General features: G+C 32.3%; 1 protein-coding gene across 4 annotated transcripts in view; it reads left to right on the top strand.

Moving 5' to 3' along the window:
* The window catches only part of LOC125069691 (atypical protein kinase C), a 214,929-nt gene that overhangs the window by 137,401 nt on the left and 58,063 nt on the right, over nt 1-19,465 (top strand). The gene's annotated exons all lie outside the window — the stretch shown is intronic.

Below are 19,465 nucleotides of genomic sequence, written 5' to 3'. Positions count from 1 at the left end.
TATTGGCCACTTATCATGAATTGCTAATTTGAAATTTAAAAATGTATGTATTTATAAAGCATATATACTTCAACTAATACTATAATCAGTACTTGCAAGTTAACTTTGTACTTGTTAAGTGGTTGACGGTATTATTAAAACTATTCCTCAAGATTTAGGTAGTTATTTAGGAGTTTTTAAAAAATACTGATTATTCTGTTAGAAAACAAATATAGGACCATAAGAAACTTAATATTAGTCGAAGTTAGAAATAAATATTTTGAGCTTCATTTATCTTCATGTTTTCGACGAAATTAAAAAACTTACTAATAAAGTTTTACGGTATAATAAAAAGCGAACTTCGAATATATTAAGCCTCAACATACAGTATAGACTTCATAAAGATAATAAGTGTATGCATACATCACTGATGGCGCAGTGGTTGGAACGCGTGAATCTTAATCAATGATTGCGGATTCAAAACCAGAAAACAACATTGAAATTTCGTGTACCTAATTTGTTTTTATAATTCATCTCATACCCAGTGATACCTCTTGAAGGAGTCTGCATTTGTCTAATTTTAATAAAATTCTGACACATTATTTGTCTTAGTTTGCAAATATAAATAATATATAAATATATATTATATAACTGAATTGCCGTTATTGTTATGTATGTATATGATTAAAGGGGATACTTGATTAGTTTATGCATAAATTAATTAATATTTAATACATTTAACATTTGTTCTTTGCGTCCCTTACAAAAATAAAATAAAAACATGCATTTCCAACCCACGTTGAAGCACTGTACGTGTAAGCTCCAAACATTTTTCTGAAAGGCATAGTAGGCTCTAGCCCAGCAGTAGGACATCTACAGGCTGTTATCTATAAACACTTTTTTATTAAATTAGAATGTATGCTAGCAATTATTTACGTAAACTGAGAGGGTATCTTCTGTATCTTATTATATTATCATTAAATAGTATAAAACAAAGTCGCTTACCGCTGTCTGTCCTTATGTATGCTTAGATCTTTAAAATTACACAACGGATTTTAATGCGGTTTTTTTAATAGATAGATTGATTCAAGAGAAAGGTTTATATGTATAATACAAGCACAATATAGGAGGTTTCTGAAGTGATGTTGTAAATTCACTCATTTTGTGCGCTTACATTGCAAACGCTGGCGCAACCCTACGAGATAGATCAAAATAATGTACTACAGTATTGTACACCTTAATAAGGTCTTCAAAAATTCACCAATGGTATGTTTCTATCTCTTAAGGATAACCCACAATAACCATTTTTATCCTTTACTTTTTACTAGAAATAATGGCTTATTTTCGAAGCGATTTTAAGCAATAAATCATTAATTTTTATCCAATTAAGTACCTTAAATACATTGTGCATTTAATATATATCAATATGGCCCTTTACAGCATGTAATTTAAATGAATATTTTCGAAGATATAGCAGATTTAAACCGCAAGGACATAGCGGTTTGTATTGTCTAACGATTGAAAACCTATGAACGTTGTAAGACATTCTGTAGTATATTTAGTATCAGCATTGCACCGTGCGAAGCCGGGGCGGCTCGCCAGTTATTATATAAAATGATAATTTATATTGCGTCGATATTTTATCACCATGTGTCCGTAAATAGAATAAATATAAATTCTTGTTTATCAAACGTACGTAAAATTTATTTAAATTCAAACGAGTAAGCCTAACCAAGCGTAAAGCATAAAAAAATTGTAAGCCCAGTAAGTTTATTACAATTTAAAACATTTGAATGGACGCGTCAGGAAAAAAGATGTGGGGCATGTTGGAAGCTGTACAAGTATTAGCATAGAATACTTTTTAAATGCAATACGTAAACCTAGCAGAAGATTAAAATTATTTTTAAAGATAGTTTGTTATAAAAAATAAATTACCTTTCACTTGCTGGACCAATAATATAACATCACTTCGACGCTTGCTCAATTAATTAATGCTAATATGTATTTTATTCGAACTATTTACATTATTAAGAAAGATAATAAGAATTAGGTAATTTTACTGTAAGTAATCTATCCTCAAGTTAACGGAGACTTATTTTGAATAACGATGAGGAATGTCGTTGCCACAGCAAAGAAAAATAAGTTGTTAAAATCATTTATTTCGAATTTAAAATGTTAAATAATTCAATACTCTTTATATGTGGGTAAATTATTGTTGATTTGTACTCTAGCAAAATATTTAATACGTAAAACATATTTTTCATTCTTTTTTTATCTGACGTCGAATAAATACAGAGATATTAAATGAATATTTTTTCGCAATTCTGTCCAGTTTTATAATGATTCAGACAATGTTGTACGTCACTCGAATATTTGAATTATGTGTTTTAATTGGAAAACTGGATTTTTTATTTTACTTTCAATAATTCAATTCAAATAAATGAAAATAATATAGAAGCAACGTAATTGGTCTTTTTTATTTTAAAATATTTAACTAAGTATTTTAATTTCCAAAAAATCTCTCTAATGCCTCCTTCGTTAAAAGTGTTAATAAAGATGTGTACATAATTAATTTTGATTTTTTTTTTTTTATTTTAAATTCAATAATAGAACGTTACATGTTGATGAAAATATTATTTTATTAAGCTAACTATGTAATAACCGATACGCGAACTTTGTAACGATATAAAGATTTATAGTTTTATTACAATCATTATTTGTATTTATTTTTTGTATCAAATATTGAACTCAAATTTATAACAAAGAATATATAATAAAGTTCAATCATTTTTTATACGTAGACCTTTGTAAGGTATAAAGATTTATCTTAAAAGGCCGGGACCGCCCCTTCCACGTCGTCGCCGCAGCAAAAACAGACGTGACCTTCGAGAAGTTTTTGCACTATTTTGTCAACGTTTAGGATGCGATCTAGCACACATATTGAGTAATTTAATATCACTTAGGGGAACGTAAGCAGGGAACGGGTAAGAAATATATTCAATGATTTAATTTAATCGTTTTATCGGTATAAGACATTGTTTTAGTAACTACTATTACTGTTCCGCACGGGTATAATAACGGTCTGTAAAAATGTTTATATTCAAAGAGAAAAATACAAAAAAAATATAATAAATAAAAAGTTTTTTTTTATATTTATGTGAAGGTTGTGAGCCAGGGTAACTATATGCACAAGGGATATCTCGGTGTTGGTGGCGTATTGGCGATGTAAGTAATGTTTTTTTTTTTACGGCGCATTTTTCTATGGGCAATGATGATCACTTACCATAGCGTGGCCCATTTGAAAGTGCGCCTACCCATTCCATAAAAAAGATAGTTTTGACATGTAAAATTATACATTAATGTTTAATATTATCATTGAAGAATATATGAAACATTTATATTGACTATTTAAATATGCTTTATATTGTGAAGTATGAGAATTTTTAATGAAATAGTCACAAAAACAATTCAATTCACAGTTAGCAACAGTCGTAAAAAATATACAATAAGAACCAAGAACTAAAAATTAATATTCGATTAAATCAATTAAAAATGTAGAGCACCGAGCTTAAAGGCTCTCAAATTAAGTGGTTTTCTCTCGTGTCGTCTGAGTGCTCTCTACATTCTTATGGTAAATACTTCCGAGAATCACTTATGATAATGTTGAATTAAACAGGAGATGATGATGGATTGAACACCGTCTTTTGTTTAAAGAGCAATTATCCGATACGACCGGAGAGTTCAGTTACAGGACTAATGGTTCTACATGCTTTCTGTGACACGGAAGTTAAGTTTAAAACTTTGAGCTGCTACTGAGATTTTATTAGCAGAATATCAGAAAGCAGCTATATATATAATGAGTTTTTATTGGATAACCAGATGTCTTAAAACATACGAGTCTTATAATGTGATGAAAATTTCTCATAAAAATCTCTCTAAATGATTTGAATGTTGTTTACTGTTTGTAACCAACTCAACGGCAAAAAGTTTAAAAACATTGTACATTTATTAGAAACTATAAAAAAAGAACACACTATATATATGTTAATATAATTTGACAAAAACTCACAGTATCGTGTGGGGACATTTGAATCTTGTTTCTATAGAAATCTTATGATACGCTATACTCTCTAAGTCTTACTACGAAAACTTATGAAAGTCACACACAGTACAGTCATACGCCTATATACCACGCGTTTACAAAATTAAGTATATTTCGTTTGCCAAAATCGGATGTCGAAACCATGACCGTTACTGCAACAGCAAGTAACGTTAGCTACTACGTTCATCAGTCAGTGATATTAAAAGAGTAGTTTTTAAGTAAATTCTAAATTCTTAAAATAAACATTTAAATTAGACTTTAAAATTTTTGTTAAACAAAAAGTTTTAATTAAAATCTAACGTCGAATATAGTTCTCTCTTCGACCGCAGACTATTCTTTCTGAGATAAAAATAAATATTTTCCTAATTAGGCTTTTGAAGTTTTTATTGCTTTTGTTTAATTTAAGAATACAAAATGAACGAAATCTCGAAAACTGAAAATGCCTGTTTGTAGAGCACTCAAGTACACGAATGGCAAGGATTAATTCCTCGTGCATTTTATTTAAAGGAGCTAACAATTTTGTTCATTAGTATCTTTGTGAAAGGTTTTTCATAAATAACATTAATAAATTGTGTTTTATTAATGACATTAAATTGATATTAAAGGATAACTACTAAGTTTCTTAACGGATCTTCTTGGTCTAAAATCTTTATTCTAAAACTGAAAATAAATCCAGTTAAATTATAATTTAAAAATTCTTGTTTGTATGTATATGAATAAAGTTTATTTTGATTTTGATGCAGTTAAATGGTAAAGGATGTACGAAATTCAGTAAAGATAAGTATGGAGGCTATGTATATAGAAGAAAACTAAATAATATATATTATAAAAATGAATTATATAAAATTTATTACGCAACATTTATTTAATTTTTAGATATATATGCTTTAGACGCTTAAGTAGTCTGACTATTTAGTGTTAAGACTATATTTGTACTCGTTTAGTTACCCACGCCTCGGCCTACTTCATATTACATAGCTTGCTATATACATACATATGTATAATCGGTAGTGTGCTTGGAGCCACTACATGATTTATATTGATACAATATCTTAATACACAATCGATATTAAAATTCTGGACAATGTTTAATTATAGTATTTTTCTGATCTAAATACATTTCTAACGTGTGGCAGCTTTACATTTAATTTATTCCAGTAACAATACGATACCCATGAGCGAAGACAATGTCGATGATTTGTTTACATTTCGCACTAGCCCGCCCCGACTTCGTAGGGGTCAATTTCATACTAAGTTACTGTTTTAATTTCTCTAGTGTCTACGTCGCGAAAGGAGTATTTATGCGAAATTTCAAGTCAATCGGATCTACAGGTTCGGACATCTCGTGATTTGCATTTCGCTTATCTTTTTAAGAACCTTCTACAAAGAAAACCTTACAAAGAAGATGAAAAAAATCGGTAGTCGTTCTCAACTCACGGTGTGACCAGGAGATATTGGAATACATTTTTAGATATATAAGATAAAATACATACAGAGGAAAGAACAAATGTCAAATAGAAGTTTCGAGTTAATTTAAAAAAAAAAAATTGGTATCGAATATATTCTAACTGAATGGCAAACTAATATAGTTAGGCTATATTCATCGGATAGAAAGTTTTGGACTGAAATGGTTTTTTTTTCTTTTTTTTTGTATTCAACGCGCTAAGCTTTTTAGGTGGACAGTGTAGTGGATGGATTTTTCGTATTTTAAAAATAGAATATGTGGCACGTAGTAATTTAGATGATATGATGCAAGAATGGCTTTGATTGGTTTAACGCATTCGATCAACTCCTACTGAATAGGATTTCCATACTATTATTATAAATGGGAAAGTAACTCTGTCCGTTTCACGGTCAAACCACCAAACCGAATTTGATGAAACTTGGTTCGAACTTAATGGGAAAGACATCGCTATCGCTTACTTTTTTAAGCCGTTAGACTTAACCGATGACCTACCCCTAAAACGCGAGCAAAGTCGCCGCTTATTCTAATATTTCTGAATTACATATTAAACTATAGTAAAGAGTAATTGTATATTAATTGTAATCACCAATGTCGAATGCACTATGGAGCACTATATGTGTACTTACAAACCTTTCACCGAACAATAAATACGAAACGTATTCGCATTTAACATTTTTAATTTATAGCTGTAATAATTTAGCGGCTTCTACTCAATAATCAAAATGCACCGCACATTCGTTTGACTTGTCGTTATTTATAACCACATCGCATACATCGAGGAGTCAAACATCCGAATTAGGCCGGCAAATAGCCGACCGCAATGTTCGTACATTGCAGTATATCACGACCGTATTCCGCAGTGCGCATTACATCGACGCTCGACTTAGTTGCCACGGGTCTAGCTTACATGGTAAAGCGGCAATGCAGTCGGAAATTAGCCGTTTAGTCGCTTACGAGGCTGAGCCTGCCAGCGGCAGTGACATTATGCCTCGATTTTGGCAGCGTTAAGACTGTAAAAGTTAGTGTAATTTTCGGAACAACGTCATATGTAAACTGTTTTAATGTACGATACGCGTTGAAATTCAAAATTAATTACAAATGTAACGCTTTAAATCTATACAACGATAGATATATTCGATTATTCATGATTTTCATAGCACAATATCGAATACCTGATCGATATTTTTTTCTTTTTATGATATCGGCAGGCGGACTAGCAAATGGGCCACCTGATGGTAAGTGATCACCACCGCCCATAGACAATGACGTTGTAAGAAATATTAACCATTCCTTACATCACCAATGCGCCACCAACCTTGGGAACCAGGATGTTACGTCCCTTGTGCCTGTAGTTACACTGGCTCACTCACCCTTCAAACCGGAACACAACAATACTGAGTACTACTGTTGGGCGGTAGAATATCTGGTAAGTGCGTGGTACCTACCCAGACGGACTTGCACAAAGCCCTACCACATAGTTAGTCGAGAAAATTATCATATATATATATTTATAGGACCTACAGAAACAATCTTATGACATTTTCTCTCGATACGACCGAAGCGAGAAATTACGTGCCTTCCGGGGCACTATGGCGTCAGTAAGATGATTACTTTTTTTTACTTCAGACAGAAATAATGTTTTTCTTTTATTGTGATTATTTATTTATATTAAAAAATGAAAAGCAATAGCATAAGCAACCAGCGAGCGACACGGTTATATAGAATTAAATATACTTTTTTATGTTTAAATTTTACAATTGTTTGTATTGCACATAACATTTCAGTTCACAATTATTTGTAAACGAAAATTGCTTTTCAATTTTGTATTCGAAATAATTTAAAACAGTATGTAGAATAATTGCAAATCAAATTGTAAATGTATAAATTTTCGAGTTGTTTCCATCCTTCCTCGCAAAATTCGTCGTCGATTCGTCGAAGATCGATTCCATATTTCAATTCCGTAGACTGTTTGACATTAGCCTCTTAGCTTACACAAAGTTATATTAAAAAAAAAAAAAAACAAAATATAACTAAATGTATGAATATTAAATTGTATAAAAGAGTAACCACTGAGTTTAGAGCCGTTTCGTCTTAGAATTTAAATTGTACTTTTATAAATTATTTTTCAGAAAACGTTTGTATTCGTAATAGTTTACTTTGAATAAAACCTAAAATGTCACCACACTAATAAAATTCAAGCTATTCCAGTAGCTATGAATCAGTCGACTAAGCCATGATATAAGCTAAGCGCGTCACAAATGCTGTTTGTCGTCTTTGAGCTTATGCTAATGTTGTATAAAATGGGAGTCAATGTGCATTCGTTTATCCATATTACTTGTGAAATTATGTAAAGTATTATATCTCTATAGATATGTGACCAGTGAGGCTGTATATTATATATTGATTCTTTTATATATATAAATGATGAGGTAAAAGGTTGAAAAAAAATGAGTTGTTTACGTTGATAAATATTGGACAACATCACATACTTACATTACTCTGATCCCAATGTAAGTAGCTAAAGCACTTGTGATATGGAAACCCAGACCCAAGACAACATAGAAAACTAATGAACTTTTTCTACATCGACTCGGCCGGTAATCGAACCCGAGACCTCGGACTGGCATACCCCATGAAAACCGGTGTACACACTACTCGACCACGCAGGCTCTTGTTTTGAAGGTTCCCGAGTCGTATCTGTGATGATTATGATATTATTAACCACGATCAACTCTAAATGTGTAATTATAGACACCATTTATACGATATATATATGTACATATAATGAATAATAAAACCCATGAACATAACTTTAAACGTCAACCAATAGCACTTTGTATTACAAGTTTGTTACACAATCTATGCAAATTTTCATTAAAGTCGGATCCAAATCCGAAATGGTATGAATATTCAAAACTCTAAAGATTCAAAGTGAAACCATTGTAACATAACGCAAAACCTTTAGGTATTTGAATAAACTATGTAACTGTGTGCCGTTATAGTTGAGGGCGTTTTGAATTTTTATATCGTTAACTGGTTTTTATTATGGTGACTACGAATTACTTTTCGTGAGTTTTAATTCATTTGAAAAGTCTTTCGAGTGACATACACGAGAGATGAAGGTGTTAAAATTATTATTAGATGTAGTTTTAATGTTTGATAGTTTTATAATTTATTCATTTGCCAAATATATGTCAACAAGCACGGATTTGCTTGTCAGGAGTCTATGTATATAAACACAAATTGACAAGGCGATCGGTTAAACAGTATAATAGTATTTGATGTGCTAATATGTATAGGTGACCTTCAATAAAAGTGTTTTTTATGTCCATATATAGAACTAGATGTGCCTACAACTTCGTGCGCGTTTGAATTTAACAAAAAAGTTATCGTTCATTTCGCCGTTTTTTTTACAATATATTAATTCTGTATTAAACAGCTTTTGTGATTTTAAGTCACAAAGTAAGATTTTAAAGCTGCGTGTGGTCCTGGACAGTATTTGGACATTGCATGTGTGACTTTATAATTATTTTATATATAATTCTAAAACAAAAGTAGCCTAAGCTAGTCCCGTCAAAATCGGTCCAGCCGTTCCAGAGATTCGCCGGAACAAACTGACAGATGTCTGTTTGTTCAAATATTTTAAAAAATGTTATTTTGATATATGTACCGTGTATACATACATTTTCATTTATTAAAAAGCGGTGATCTTAATATTACAAACAGATACTTCAATTTTATTATATGTATAGATAAAAACTTTACCTATGAAAAAATACATTCATTCCAAAATTCATGGTAATCGGTTCGATGTCAAAATCTATTTTTCTAAAACAGATACCCAAATACACTTCTATATATAACATTATTGTTAACTCTATATACTTAAACGAAATAGCCATTCGAACAAATAGTTTTTTTTTATGTTAGAGGTGGCAAACGAGCAGGAGGCTCATCTCATGGACATCTGCAACACCGGGTGGCTTGCAGGTGCGTTGCCAGCCTTTCAGAAAGGAGTACGCTCTTTTCTTGAAGGTAAGCTGGTTCCACAGAGTGGTTGTGCGAGGCAGATAATGTCTTATAAATCGCGTTGTTGTGGATTTTCGGACATCTAGGTGGTGCGGGTGATACATATTTAAATTAATAGATTCTTATTTTGTTTTTTTAATATATATATATATTAGTAAAAGTGATACGTCATTTTTATGTTACATTTTTAATATCGAATGGAGAACAGACACGAGCAAGATTTCTCGTCGCAATCGTAAAATATCCAATCGTAAAGTAACCTCGTAAACCACCAATCGTTAAGTTTTATGGAACATCCATGCTTTGCCCAAGAGTTCGTTTCCGTGGAATATCGATATAAGATATAAACGTATATTCATTTTATAATGTATGTCAACAGACAACAAGCTAGGTGATATTTCTTGTCCAACCTGGAGCCGTATATATTGTATAAATACTATGTTTTTGCTTAAAATATTTTTTCTCTCTTTCCTGCATGCTGTGGGGGTGTTTTCCTTAAAAAGGGACGGAAGAGTGTAACAAGATGCCAAATGTAGAGAGGCGGCGCGCGCTAATTTGACCAATAAACGCAGTCCTAGAGTTGACTGTCCGATGATACTAACCCATTTTCCGTGGACATTTTTTTAGCATTAGCGGCCTGTGAATTTCCCACTACTGGGCTAAAGGCTCTCCCTTTGAGGAGAAGGTTTGGAGCATATTCCACCACGCTGCTCCAATGCGGGTTGGCGGAAATATTGTAAAGCTCCGAGGGCATATTGTAATGTTAATGTTCCTAATTAACAAGGTGACGTGTCAGATGCTACACATCATTTATGCGAATTTAATGCAATTCTATATAAAGTAATTTATTGAACGTTGTCCTTCAAGAATATTTAACATTAAATCCACAACTTTGCACTCTTGTGGTTGGCTAGACACACATTTGACTGAATTTCAATTGACACATGAAAACTATTGCCCAGGTTTAACCCCCTATTGTACGCATGGTATATACGTGTTTTAGCCCCTGGGCCAGCCCGGCTCTTGTAACCTCTATTGTGTATATTATTAAAGTTGGTACGGATGGTAGAGCAATGATTTTTCAAAGTTCTGATGAAAACTGAAATTGATTAATAGATCCAAGTCTGTTTTTCCGCGTGATGCGCGGACAACGATATTTTATAAATACTAACGAATGATTTGCATAAATAAAATGGATCTTCTTCATTAATTATTCATTAAAAGAAGATCATTGTCAAACACGACGCTGAAAAAGTTTAATTATATGTATAGAATCGTAACTTGTGCAAAAAGGAATTTAAATGCAGTTTGGATATTTAAACTCTGCGATGTTTTTCTTTATTGTATTTTTTCGTTTTTTGCCCGCGAACATGCTGCTAATCGCTCCGCTGCACGCTTTAAAATATTTGATACTGATTTTTTACCAAAATGCAGCTATTTCACATTATGTCGCTGGTGAAGTTTAGATTGTAATACATTTATGGATTTATTTAAATAATGATTATTTTACTGGATAAATGTCGTGTAATTCATGAGCCCAAAACTTAAGTAATTAAAATAATATGCATATAATTTCATATGAGTTAAATATTAGTAAATATTTTTTGTATGACAAAAGTATGTAAAATTTCACGACTTAATAGACGACGTATTTGTTATTCTGTAAGAACTCACTTAGTATTTCACTCGTGTGATATTGAAAACTAAATTGGTGATACACTATTGTGTTAATCAAAGCGTCTTATTACGTTCTGATTCTGTACTTACATAATAGCTCTACTATCATCATCCTCCTGCCTTTATCCCAATTTTACTTGGGGTCGGCGCAGCATGTCTTCTTCCTCCATACTTCTCTGTCAGACGTCATCTCACAAGTAACATTCTTTCTAACCATATCGTCTTTCACACAATCCATCCATCGTTTCTTGGGTCGTCCCCTACCTCTATATCCATCCACATTCATAGTCAAAACCTTTCTCACAACATGATGATAATAATAGCTCTACTACATGTATCAAAATCGTAAAATAATATTGTTAAGCGTTTTAAATTTTAAATTCTTGCTTTTTATGGACTCATAAGGTTATGCATGACCACAATCAGCTGATAGTTAGTACTGATGTGAACTAAGATGAAGCATCGCTTTAAAGATGACTATTCAAATCCCTCACCTTGAAATAATTGGATTATAATACTCAAGAAGCACAGACGTCACATACTTAAATACAATTGAAAATGCGAGAGTGTGTTTATGGCTTTTTTTCTTTTAAGCAGCAACGAAGCATCTGATTGACTTGATTTTTTGTATAGAGTTCCTTTTGTCAGACCGTCTTTTACAATCAGAATCTAAAAATGTAAACAATGCACATCTATGTCACCAGCGTAGTATGACCCGCTTATGAGCAAATGCTTATCAACTTTCATTCTCCAATCTAATGTTTGCTAGACATTACCAATACTTCGGAAAAGTGGACAGCTTTTATAGCCATATTTATGATGAAAAACATCAACTTTATACTAGGTTATATAAAATTCAACACGCACTAATACATTATGTACACACTAGTTACCGTTACTTTACGCCTTTTTTCTACCTTTAAAAACATTTAAGAGGTATGTCGGATTCACCGGCGATTGGAAAAACCCACTGAAAAACCTGCGGTACCCCATTCGGTATTCGGGAGACGTCACGGAATCACTTGAGCACCTGTAGTATACTGCCGTCTTTTTCTGTACCCCTAAGAATGTATATTCAAAATGTAATGATGCCCGTTTGACTAGGTGAGCGTAATAAAAAATAAACTCACTTTCGCAATATTAGTGAGAATATTAATACCAAGAATAGTTTCACTAAAATTTATGTTTTCATTGAATCACTCAGAAATTTACAGTAACCGAGTGATATTCAAAACTATGCACTGCATTCGTCATGAAACACGTCTAGCTTTAAAATAAAATCGAGACTGCCGTCTGTGCACTTCCACGTAACCTCACTTCACGATGTATAAACACGTTTTTCCAATTACGCCGGCAAACTGCGAAAGCCGTGCGCCCGAAAACTGTAAGCTGTGTTTCGTGTTTCAAATTGTTTTAATTCAGCCGAATATGGAGGGAGTCCATTTATTAAAATATACTCATGTGTTTCATATGTAACCTATGGTCGCTTTATGAAATCATTATTTACTTTTAAGAAGTTTATGTTTCAGATAATCTTTACTCTTTGGTTAAAATAATTCCATGTTTAAACTGTACATAAAAAAAGGTTGTATTCGAATACGACCTTGAAGTAATCTTCGCACACTTAGGAGACAAACAAAAGGTACAATTTTCAGTCATATACAGTGTATACATTAAAATAACAACATTAGTTCTCTTCATCTTTTGAATATTTATTTTTATATAAAAAAAAAATTAAGAGGCAATTTTTGTACTAGTTCTGCTGTCCAGAGATTCCTGAACTAAACCACTTGCTACAGTTTAATATCGCACTTGGAATATCGCAACCCTTTTTTTAATATATAATGTTTCGGGTTCGTTTGATTGAGCGCGGTATAAGACATTAATCATAAGTTAAGTCTTAAATATTAAAACATACAGACACACGATGATACATAACATCTCCCCAAGGTTGGTGACGCCTTGGTGTGTTAAGGAATGGTTAATACGGCGCCAATGTCTATGAGTGATTGTGACCCCTTATCAAGTGGCTATATACCTTATTCATATAAAATAATATATATTCTTATCATGATAAATAACAAACCCTTTCTACTCGTAAATGGAAAAGTTTTATATTTTCCTTATATTAAAAGGATTAAAAATCGGTATAATAAACGAAACGTGTGGGCAACGTTTTGACTCAATGGTTTAGAACTGGTTTTAAAGGTTGCAGGTTATGCAGGTTGTGTCCCTAATATTCTAACAAGAGAAGTTAAACAAAGCATGTAAATTGGCGAAATTTTCATCGTTTACACACATTCTATTATCTAATCGTGTTCCACGTCTTCGTCTAAGTTTATTTAGTGCTATAGCATAAAATTATTAAACAAATGATACGTACGTATACATTGACGTTATTATTACTTTTGATAAAGTCGTCGATTTTGAGAAAGAGTTTAATACGTTTTGATATTGAACTGGCCGTTTTTTTTCGTTAAGAAGAAAATGACTATTTAAAAAGTGTCTATCTTTTACGCTTTCATGACTAAACTACTGAACCTAATTTGATGAAATTTAGCATAAAGCAAGCTTGAATCGTAAGGAAGGATATAGAGCATATAGATGTATAGATAGAGAGATATTATGATGAAACCCTAAAACGCTAGCGAAGCCACGAGCAACATCTAGTTATACAATAAAAAGGTAATTCATTCAATAACATTTTACTTGACATAAAACTAAAACATCAGGCATACGTCTACCTTTACAAGTATTTTACTGTAGGCTGGAGACGTAAAACGTAGTATAAAAGAGCAATATCTTAACACACTCCGTTCGTTACTTAAGTTACTCCAGTAATAAACTTCGGATATTCCATAATTCCCGAGCCGAGTGAAAATTCAATTTTTACCGTCGACCGACGTCGCGTGATGAAAAACAAGAAGGGTTTAACATTATTACTGAGCGGGGTCCATGCGGTAATCGAAATGTCCTCACAGCTCAACCCCGAATCGACGTTTCCAGTCTTTGATTCATTAAAATTTAATTTTCTGTTTAGAATTATCTTTTTTTGTAATTCGTTTGTGATTTCCGTAATTTTGATTCGGGAACTTTGGTAGCGATAAATTTTTATGTACCTTAAATAAATCACAAATTCTTTATTAATGTAAGCCACAAATACTACATTTAATAACTGTATAATTTAGGTATTCCTGAGTTTTTCTTTAAATAAATGTAATATAATGTTCATTAATCAATCGTCTGTTGTGGATTAACAGCGTTCTGCAGTAAATTTCCAAAGCAATTTTCCCAGCAGACTTTCTTACCGTGAAATTAATGTAAAAATATATTTATAAATGAATATTTCCAAACAGCTACCACGAAGATTGTTAGAAACGCAAATATCACAGCAAATTGTAATGCCACAGTTTTGACGGCTCTGCACTGTTATTGATTTGTGAGAAAACCGCAATTCTCGCATTCCAAACATTCATGTTTAGCCGTGTTCGAATTATTTATATAATTTCATAACCGTGTTATATTGGGTATGTATATATATACGGTATTAATTTGAAATTGTTAAATTCCCGCGTTTAATTCTGAAATCAACCACTTATTTAGTTTGCGTAATCGTTTACCAGCTCGAATAATTACTATACCACGCCCCGCAATCAGGATATTTTTCGTTCGAATAGCTTTCAGTGAGAAATGTTCGACATTTAAAAATATTAATAAGTGTGTTTTATGATATTTTTTTTTTGAATGAATATTTCTACTATTTTCGCTTTTTATCGTTGTTTATTGACTACCCACTAGAAACTCTGTAGTTCCAAAGTTAAAAATTAATCAAAGTGAAATTTGCAATTTTTTTATATACGAAGATGGCAAAAGGTGTATTCGAATTCGAAGATTCGAACCTTGCTGTTGGGTTGTAAACTCAATACTTAGTGTGTGCGTGTTACCCACACTAAAAATTACACGTATGCAAGGTATACATATCTACCGGCTATATTCTATCTAAACTTTTATATTTACCGGTGGTAGAATTTGCTTCTGATATTTTTTAAAGCAAAAAGAGGATTTTATGATGAAGTTTTTTACCGCCAGTCTAAATTCATCGCGTATCAATTTATATAGGAATTTTCAAATTTTTATATTTGCAATATTGTATGTATTGCAAAAAAAAAGAGTATTAAAAATTATAAGTTACTTTTACATATGTAAAGCCAAACAGAAAGTAATGAATATGCCAATTTTCGAAAATGATGAAATCAATAGATCTTGATGAATTTAACACCAGCACAGTGGTAAATTTATATCTACTACTACTATAAATACTACTACTACTAATATTATAAATGCGAAAGTAACTCTGTCTGTCTGTTGCTTATCGCACCACTGAACCAAGTTTGGTGAAACTTGATATGAAGCATGCTTGAACTTCTATAGGCTTCTTCATAGGCTTTTTTTTTAATAACGCCTGAAGACTGACTCTTCAAGCGTAAGATAAATCGCGGGCGATACTAGCTTAATATAAATTTATAAAATGTCGATTAAAAAGCCTAAGTAGGCTTATATAGCCAGCATTTTGACTGGAATCAAAATATACTTTATTAACGTGAATAAAGTATATTACAACTCATTTGCTACAAATTATTTCTAGTATTAAATAATACATCATAATAGAATGTGTGCATTCCTCACTATAAAGTTCTAACTCATACGGTCTGCGAAGCTCAGTGTGATAATTACACTCGCCCCCAATCTGGTCATTTGTCCTTCTCTGAATTTAACGGCATTTGTACGAATACTGGTGGATGTTCTCTGTAAGCATTATCGACTTGATCACTCCTCGTGCAACTAAGCTATTAAGGTAAATCTGTTTCGGCTTACCAAAAACGGCCGTTTGATTTATTGCATAAATTTTGGTTTGTTTATGTAATATAATAATAAAATTTTATCTATATATATAAATGCGAAATACCACTCACTGATTAATCTCCAAATCTCAGAAACCATAACACCTATAAACTCGAAGTTTTCAGGTAGATTCCTTATAGTGTGTAGACATCCGCTAACAACGTATTTTATGAAACTCCATCCCTTAGGGCGTAAAACGGAGGTTGGAAGTTTGTATTTTATAAATTTCGCGCGGATAAAGACGCAGGTTTATTTTTAATAAATGTATTTTCTTTCTTAAACATTATTAAACCTTTTTAATTAATATAATGTCTTTTTTAGGCGTTGTCTAAGTTTTTTATTTCAGTTCTTACTAAAAAAATTGTAAGTCTATACGTATATATATATATATGTACGTTTGAAATTATTTCATTAAATTTGCAACGGTATCGATTAGTGATCGGTAATTATATCGAAGAAGCGATTTGTCTTGCGTTACGTGTAGTAGAATTGCGTTGCAATAAAAACGTTTTGTTTCACATGTGACGTAAAAATTATAGGACTTTATCGATTCGTTATATATAAACGAGCCTAAATAATAATCGACGTCATTATATAATTTGTTTCAAGATTCAATTTTAGTATCGTTATCATAAATTTTAATGGTACGGGTGCATTTTGTTAATAAATAACATGATTTCATATAAATATATTTTATACCCTAGGAATAATGTAGCTTTCTAACAGTGATTTTTTTTTATCAATCGGGTTACCCCAGACATGACATACAATCAAAGAAAAATTTAAATCTATGTAGTATGTCTTTCAGCTTCAATGATTTGTTTTTTGTAATCATTTAATACTGAAAAACAAATATATTACCATATTTTACAACAAATCTCTATCAGAAATTATACAATAACAAAAACTTTAGTACAAAATGCACATTGCAAAACTATAATAACAGTATAAAGAAAAGAAAATTACTTAGGTACCACCCAATTATCATAGATTTTACCGCCAAACAATAATACTTATTAGAGTTGTGTTCCGTTTTTAAGTGTCAGTGAGCCAATGTAACGCGGAACATAACATCTCAGTTCCGAAGATTGGTGACGTATTGTTCATATAAGCAATGATTAAAATTTCATACGGAGCCAATGTCTAGGGCAGTGGTGACCACTCATCTAGCTAATTTGACCGTCCGCCTAGTGATGCCAATCAATACTTCTGTACTAATATTATAAATGTTAAAGTAACTCTGTCTTTCTGTCCGTCTGTCGCTCTTTCACTGCCAAACCAATGAACCGTATTTGATGAAATTACGTGTAAATAAAACTCGAACTCCATGGAAGGAAATAGGCTATTTTTTTACCTAACACATGACATCCCCCCCTAAAACGTGAGCAAAGCCGCGGGCGACAACTAGCAGTAAATATTAAGTAAAGGTATAAATTTAGTAAGGAATAAAATATCTAAAATGACTATGAATATTTATCATGATTACATTACAAGTACGTAAGTAAACGTGACACTAATATCGTCGCTATGGAATTTATTATCATTATTACACAATTTTGGTTTAGTTTCAAAATAGTTTAGCACTAAATTCCAGGGCCGGGCCGACCGCGACAAGTCCGAACTAAAAGGACTCCATTAGTTTCTGTGTCTGAACTAATATGCTCTAATGCATACTCGCTTTTAACACGCTTAAGTAACATCCTTATGTAATGAAAACAAATTCACGTGGTGTTAGGGATTTGTGCAAGCACGTCTGGGTAGGTTAGGTAGTGCTGGGTAGGTAACCTCCCCAGACGTTAAATATTCTACCACCAAACAGTAACAAAGAGTTAGTATTGTCGTGGTTCGGTTTGAAAGGTGAGTGAGCTAGTGTAACTCGTAATCACGAGTCACGAAAGACATTTTAATCTTAACATCTTAATGTCAAACGTTCTAACGGGCGATGTAAGGGGTTGGGTAATTTTTTTTTAAAGTGTAGTACTAATTTCCCCTTTAAGGAATTACTAATAGTCCTATTATATAATTAAGGTTTAAATATTGATTACAATGTCAGTGTGTATGGGCGGTGGTGACCATTTATCATCAGGCGGTCATCTGATAACCGGCATTTGCCAGTCCATCTTCTTCAATATAACACAAATAAATAAACATTCCTATGTGTTTTGTTACGCAAAATTAGTTTGTGTGCTGTTACGCGAATGGATAGAGTAAGGAATGAGTATATAAGAGGAAGTCTGAAAGAGCTATCGATAACCGAGAAGTTATGTGGTAGCCGGCTGTCATTGTATGGTCGTGTTACGCGGAGGAATGAGGACCATGTTGTGAGGAAGGTCTTGAGCATGGATGTGGATGGATATAGAGGAAGGGGACGAACGAAGAAACGATGGATGTGTTGTGTGAAATACGATATGGCTGGAAAAATTGTTACTTGTGAGATTACGTCTGACAGAGAAGTATGGAAGAAGACATGCTGCGCTGACCCCCAATAAAATTGGGATAAGGGCAGGAGGATGAAGAAGATGAAGACGATGATGTATTTTATTTAAAAAAAAAATAACTTAAAAATGTTCTGTATAAAAAAAGCTCGTTCAAGTTATTTTCTCAGTTTAAAGAATAAATCAAAGGATTAAATTCGTTCATACTTATTAAGCTTATGTTATAAAAGCTTTATGTGAAGTACCTCTAATAACAGGTTGAGTCTTTAAAAGTTTATTATTAATACTCTTTTGTAAATGGTATATTTTAGCGAACTCGATCGGTCTGCGTTAGATTCGTGCTGGCTAACGTATATTGCTATGTATGTGTTTATTACGATTATGGTAATTACTATTTGCGTGCCCCGAAGGAGACGTTTACCGAATCCGTCCTCTATCGCAGAACAAACATTTGATATTAATTGTTGGCAATAGGTTCAAAGATTAACAATTCGATACACTCGATGTATATGCTTGTAAAAGAATACTACGAAACTGACGTTCACTATAGAGACCCTCATTTATTGTTATTTTTTTTAATTGATGTTAGTTTTAGGTGTTGTATGTTAACGGAGCCTAGGTTTATGTTGCCCTGGTGGGTGAGAACTGGAGATGCGGAAGGTATAGTACATTTCTACTATAACCCTCTGATTTAGTTACCACATAACTATGACTTATATAAATTATTTTTACTTATAATGAGGTGACACATTATAAATAAAATATATAGAATAAAGATACTGACCGCGGCGTCTATTCTCAAGGGAGAGTTGTCAGCTGCACAGCTGCACATTTTTAGTGTACAAGTGTTTGCGCAAATACCTTTACACTCCTAAT

This window comes from Vanessa atalanta, chromosome 16 (assembly GCF_905147765.1).
Source record: "Vanessa atalanta chromosome 16, ilVanAtal1.2, whole genome shotgun sequence".
NCBI classification, from domain to species: domain Eukaryota; kingdom Metazoa; phylum Arthropoda; class Insecta; order Lepidoptera; family Nymphalidae; genus Vanessa; species Vanessa atalanta.
Note: the sequence above shows the minus strand (reverse complement) of the source record. Positions and strands in the feature narration are given on the sequence as shown.